This window comes from Stegostoma tigrinum, unplaced genomic scaffold (assembly GCF_030684315.1).
Source record: "Stegostoma tigrinum isolate sSteTig4 unplaced genomic scaffold, sSteTig4.hap1 scaffold_99, whole genome shotgun sequence".
Taxonomy (NCBI): domain Eukaryota; kingdom Metazoa; phylum Chordata; class Chondrichthyes; order Orectolobiformes; family Stegostomatidae; genus Stegostoma; species Stegostoma tigrinum.
Genome location: NW_026728822.1, coordinates 1,206,523 through 1,212,522, shown reverse-complemented (window position 1 = coordinate 1,212,522; position 6,000 = coordinate 1,206,523).

The following is a 6,000-nucleotide window of genomic DNA, read 5'->3' as shown; positions in this document are numbered from 1 at the left end:
ATGGGGAGTTTAAATCACCCACGACAACAACCTTGTTACTTTTACAGCTTGCCAAAATCTGGCAATGTATCTGTTCTTCTATCTCCTACTTGCTGTTGGGGGGCCTATAGTAAACCCCAAACATTGTGGGTGCACCCTTCCTGTTCCTGAGCTCTACCGATATTGCCTCGCTGTATGAGCCATCCGAGGTGTCATCCCATGGTACAGCTGTGATATTCACCTTAGCAAGTCGTGCAACTCCCCCACCCGTTATCTACCTGCCTCAATCCTGCCCGAAACACCTGTATCCTGGAACGTTAAACTATCAATCCTGTCCCTCCCTTAACCAAGTCTCTGTAATAGCAACAACATCATAGTTCTAAGTACGAATCCCAGCTCTAAGTTCTTCTGCCCTCCCTGTTACACTTCTTGCATTGAAACTGGTGACCTTCAATCTACTAGATCCGCTTTGATCAGCAACCACTCCCAGTCTGTTCTTTCTCTGAGTCTTACTGGCCCTATTCTCTAGTTCCCTTTCAGTCCATTCATTTTGCATTGATTCCCACACCACTGCCAAGCTAATTTCAATCCTCCTGAGTGACACCAGCAAACCTGCTAGTAGGAATATACACCTAATATTTTCAAATCCTGAAACATCAACTTTCCTGAACCTCTGATACTGCCTGGCCTGTTGTGATCATCCAACTCTACACCTTGTTATCTCAGATTGCAGCATCGGCAATTCCTACTATCTCTGAGAAAGTTCTGGAATGAAACCAGTTCACTTGATGGCCACTGTCAGTACTGGCCTCTCCCTGGTGCATACATGGCGCACTCTTTCAGTGTTGAAAATGCCTTCCTCTCCTTAGTTTATTTTCCTGGCTGATAAATCATTATATCTCTGTGCGGTCACAATGAACTGAAATTTTAATGTGCCCACACTGAATAGAAGCAGTTGACAATGTAATTGCACAATTTTCTGTACCACAGTCACAGTAACAGCAACACCACAATTGCTGCTGGAGTTGACAGGGGATGTTGGGGATGAGATGGCCTTGTGGAATTATTTCTAGACTATTAATCCAAGGACCCAGGTCACGACACACACCCCAATTCAAATCCTGCCACGGCAGATTGTGGAATTTGAATTCTTTGAAATACCTGGAATGATGAAATTATTAAGCCATCGTTGATCATTGGGAAAAAAACCACCTGACTCACTTATGGCCGTCAGGGAAGGAAATCTGCCAGCCTTACCTGGCCTGGCCTACATGTGACTCCAGACCAACAGCAATGTGGTTACCTCTCAACTGCCATTTGGAATGACCAAACCAGCCACTCACATATATCAACCACCACAAAGTCTCACAGAAATGACACAGGACAGACCTATTTACCAGCAATACACAGCATGTGTACGGTAGAGATGCAAGAAAAAAGCTCACAAACACCTTCTCAAGGGCATCGAGGAAAGGGAAGTAAATGCTGGCCCAGCCAGTCACACCCACAAACCATTAATGCACAAAGAAGATGCCCACATTCAGGAAAGACAGACTGAGGTGACACAGCTTACTTTAAGCAGGGACTTAGAAGTATATCTACATGGGCATGATATTCAGGAATATGGGAACTGGCAAAAAAAGTAATTAATTTCACATTTTATTTCCGTCCCACCTGATCATCAACAATCCCTTTTTTTGCTTATATTTTTCTCTCGCTGTCTCTTTCTCAATTTATTCAACTCATTCCTTCCCCCTTCAAACAAATATCCCTGTCAGCAGCATAAATCACAATATTTGCCAGCAGATTTCAGCTCTGATGTTTGTTCAGTCGACTTGAAATGTTAACTCTGCTTTTATTTCATCAGAGCCTGCCAAATTGTTCACTTTCCTCAGCACTTTGTTTTATTTTTGTTTCAGATCTCTGACACATTTCTTTCTTTGGTTTTACTGTTTTTTTAAAAATACATTTCACAGGATGACGAAATCATTGGTAAAAGAAGCATTTGATGACCATCATTAATTACCTTTAGCTGTGACCATTCTACAAGGCAGTTTGAAGCCAAACACATTTTGTGGGTCTGAATTCACACTTAATCCAGCCCGGGTAATAATGTTAGATTTCTTTACCAGAGGAGATCAGTGAAATGAGATAGGTTTTTTGACAAATTGCTGCTGGTTTTATGGTTGCTATGAGTGAAATTGGCCTTGGTTACAATTCTTATCATTAGAATGAAAGTCCAACCACCAGTTGTGGTAGGATTTGAAACAGTATCTATCATGTAATAACCAGTGTCTCTGCATTACCTCCAGAGTGACTTAACTAGTCTAACATGGTGTCCCTATCACTAGTTACTTTGAAAACAAGACTTGTAACTTGGAAGACTGGTCAGAAGACAGCTAGAACCATAAAGTCTTAATTTTACCAACGCATAGATCATGGTTTATCAAGCCACAGTGCAGAGGCAGAGGGGGAGAGTGCAGATATTCTGGAGCTGGTATTGGACAAGTTTGGTAATGGAGACAATAGTAAGACATAAATCAAAAAAGGCCCTCAATGTTGTGAACAAGCCTTGTTCTCAGATGCTTGTGAAGGATGAGTCTGAAATTCATGGACAATGAAGCGAGGTTTTAATTCAAACTGAAGATAATTGTTTCCATCTTTTCCAAATACAGGTAACAGAAACGGCAACAAAGTTGTATATGCCTTGCGGAAGTAGTGACTGGACAGAGATAGAAAGGCTTACCAGGAACACCAACAACAGCGAGAATGGGATAGTAACCAGCCTGAATAATCATCAGTACACATAGTATTCAAAGTGGTACCGTTGACCAAGATGCGGTAAGATAATAAAGACCCGAGAATAAACCCCTGCCCATTGTTGCAACATTCCACTCTATTGTTCTCAGATTCTGGTCCATTGTTGTAACATTCCAGTCTGTTGTTCTCAGATTCTGATCCATTGTTGCAACATTCCAGTCTATTGTTCTCAGATTCTGATCCATTGTTGTAACATTTCAGTCTATTGTTCTCAGATTCTGATCCATTGTTGTAACATTCCAGTCTATTGTTCTCAGATTCTGATCCATTGTTGCAACATTCCAGTCTATTGTTCTCAGATTCTGATCTCTCCGCCCCCTCTCTCTGCAGCTGCCGATCCCTGTTAGTGCTGTCGCTGATGTTCTCGCTTATAGTATGGGATAAGACATTGAACAGAGCGCCTTAGTTATAGGAGAGGGAAAGCTTCCTGTGACGCAATTAGAATCCATAGAGACTGACATCAATCACAGGCACTGAACAAATAGTTCCAGTTAACCCCTTTCAATACACCTTCAGTGAACCTTCGGTTCACAATTGAAACTGGGCTGGATTGGATGTTAACATTGTTGGCTATTTGTCGTATATTCCATCACCAATTGCTCTAAAGATGTAGTGGTGAGGGAAAATGATGGATGTTTTCATTTTGCAGGTTAAGTGGCTCTGCCTTGTTGTCCATGTGCAATGCTGTAACCACCTGCATCAATACACTACGCCCCCCAAAAAAGACAAGCAAAATGTCATTACTGTGCTGATTGTACAAAAAAAAATGCTGAGCAAAATTGGGTTGGCCTTGCAGAGAAAGTGTAGATTTCTCATTGTTGTAATAAAACAACATTGTATGTTGAAGATACAAAGTTCTTCATTGCAGTTTATGTGCTTTAAAGCAGTAACATTTACATTTCTTGATTCAATTGACCAAAACTAAAATCAAATGTGGTGTGTACAATCATGTTGTTCATTAAAGAGCATGGACTAAAGAGCCAGGGACAGAATGAATGTGACATTGGTTCAGAGACAGAGAGGAATGGGGGCAGTGGCTGTAGAGACTGGAGAGGAGTACAGTGATATCCCAATGTCATCAGTATTTAGCTAGCACTTATTCTGACAGATGGAATGAAATGTAATGCAGAGCAAGGAAACAGATTATATTTGGGAGATGGAATGCCAAACAACAATATGAACACACCATGATAAATTTAAATGTAATAGGAAATTATATTTTATGCAAACACTGTTTAATCATGGGGTATGCAGAATGATAAAATTGTTCATATACGCACAGGATATTCAGAACTAAAAGCAGACAAAGATTTCAAAATGACAAGGTTTAGAGCTGGATGAACACAACAGGCCAAGCAGCATCTTCAGAGCAGAAAAGCTGACATTTCAGGATTTCAAAATATTTGGTGTATAGGGATTTTACAGGATCATAATAGCAGGGATATAGTTCACCCCTAGCTGGTGCAGAGATGATGGGCCAAGGGACCTCCATCTTTGGTGTAATTATTCTGAGATTTGTATGAAAAGGCTTCAGAGCCTGAGGGGAAACACTTTCAGTGACGGGCACGGATTGTGCCATCAGGAGTAAGCTATTTCTGTTGTCTCATCAAGTGCAGCTGCCTCGGAAATTTATTTTCAATCAAAATCAATTTCCTAAAATTCATGCTTTGAGGACGATTTTCATAAAATGTTTTTTAATAAAGAAACAGACACTGGTGTAATACACGTGTAACCAGCCCAATGGCTCTCACAGAATCAGGAATGGACGATATTGTCCATATATAACCAAGTTCAACATCGAGACCTATCCAGAAAAGCAAAATTCTGGAGATTAAGTAAACCTGAAATAGAAGTTAGTGGAGAAACACAATATATGAGGCAACATCTGGAGACAGATTTTGAGTTAACAGATCTGGTCTGTGATGAATCTGTTCTGAAAAAGTCATATTGCAGATGCTGCTAGACAGGATAATTTTTATTCCAGCATTTCTTTTTTTACTTTTCACTGTCACAATTTGTCTGATCTGAATCAGAACAGTGAAGCTGCCATTTGAGTTGACCTTCAAGTATTTGTGAATGGTCATTAAAGGAGACATTGCAAAGTTTCTTTAATAAAGATCCCAAGTATCGATGGCATGTTACATTGAGATTAATTGCCATGAAAAGTTTGAACTCAGTGGCACTGATATCGCACGATCAGTCCTCTTATTGAAAACAATGTGGATCCTTAACTCAATGTCATACCATGCTCCTGATTTCGCTGGGGTTACACTCATCCAGCAAAGTCTTACCTTTCTGAGTCTTTGGGCTCAACTTTGAAAACATAAAATATCTCGATATGTTTAATAGGACACACTCAACCATGGGTTTTAGCAGGCACTCGCAAAGGCTGAGTTTATTTGTCATCACCAATAGCTCTGGAGAAAGTAACAGCGAGCTACCTTCCTGAAACACTTCCAATCCAAATGCTGCAGACGTGCACACAGAGCTGTTTGTTAGGGATTCCAGGATTTTTTTTTCAATACATTATAGTCAAGGAACAGCAATTTAGTGCCTATCCAGGATGACAAGTGACTTGAATGACTACTTTCAGAGACTGATTTCCCCATTGTCGAGTCGAGGACATTACCAGTGCAGGATTGTCTCCAATTTGCATTGATCACATTTTTGTTCAGGGTCCATAATGCCACAATGAGTGAAGTAACATGGGTGGCATGGCAAGTTACTCTGATCTCACTTCAAATGATGTTGGAACATGAGCTAAAACACTAAAGAGTGAAAGTGCAGAACACTGTGCTCATTGTTCTCACAATATTCCAAAGCTTTTTTTCGGTATGGACTTCCGATTCTGTCAGCAGGTGTTTGTCCTATTTGTGATGAGGCTAGTTGGTGTCTGGATTGCACTGCTTCGGAGGGTGGTTGAGGCAGGTAACATCCCAAACAATAAAAGCATTTGGATCATCACCTGGTCGTGTAGTCTCAATGGGCCTTTTCTCAATTGTATGGTTCTGTGTGGGAGCAGCCATGAAAGGTCTGATGTATTCTGAAGTACTGGCCAATGGTACTTGTTTGTCTGTTCCATCAACTGTGCTCAGAATGTGTTTCAAAACAGCATCACTCAGACAGTATCAGCACTTACTCAGCCGAGGACAGCCCAGCTATCTCTGAAGACATACAGGATTTTTCAAATGGTCAGTGCAA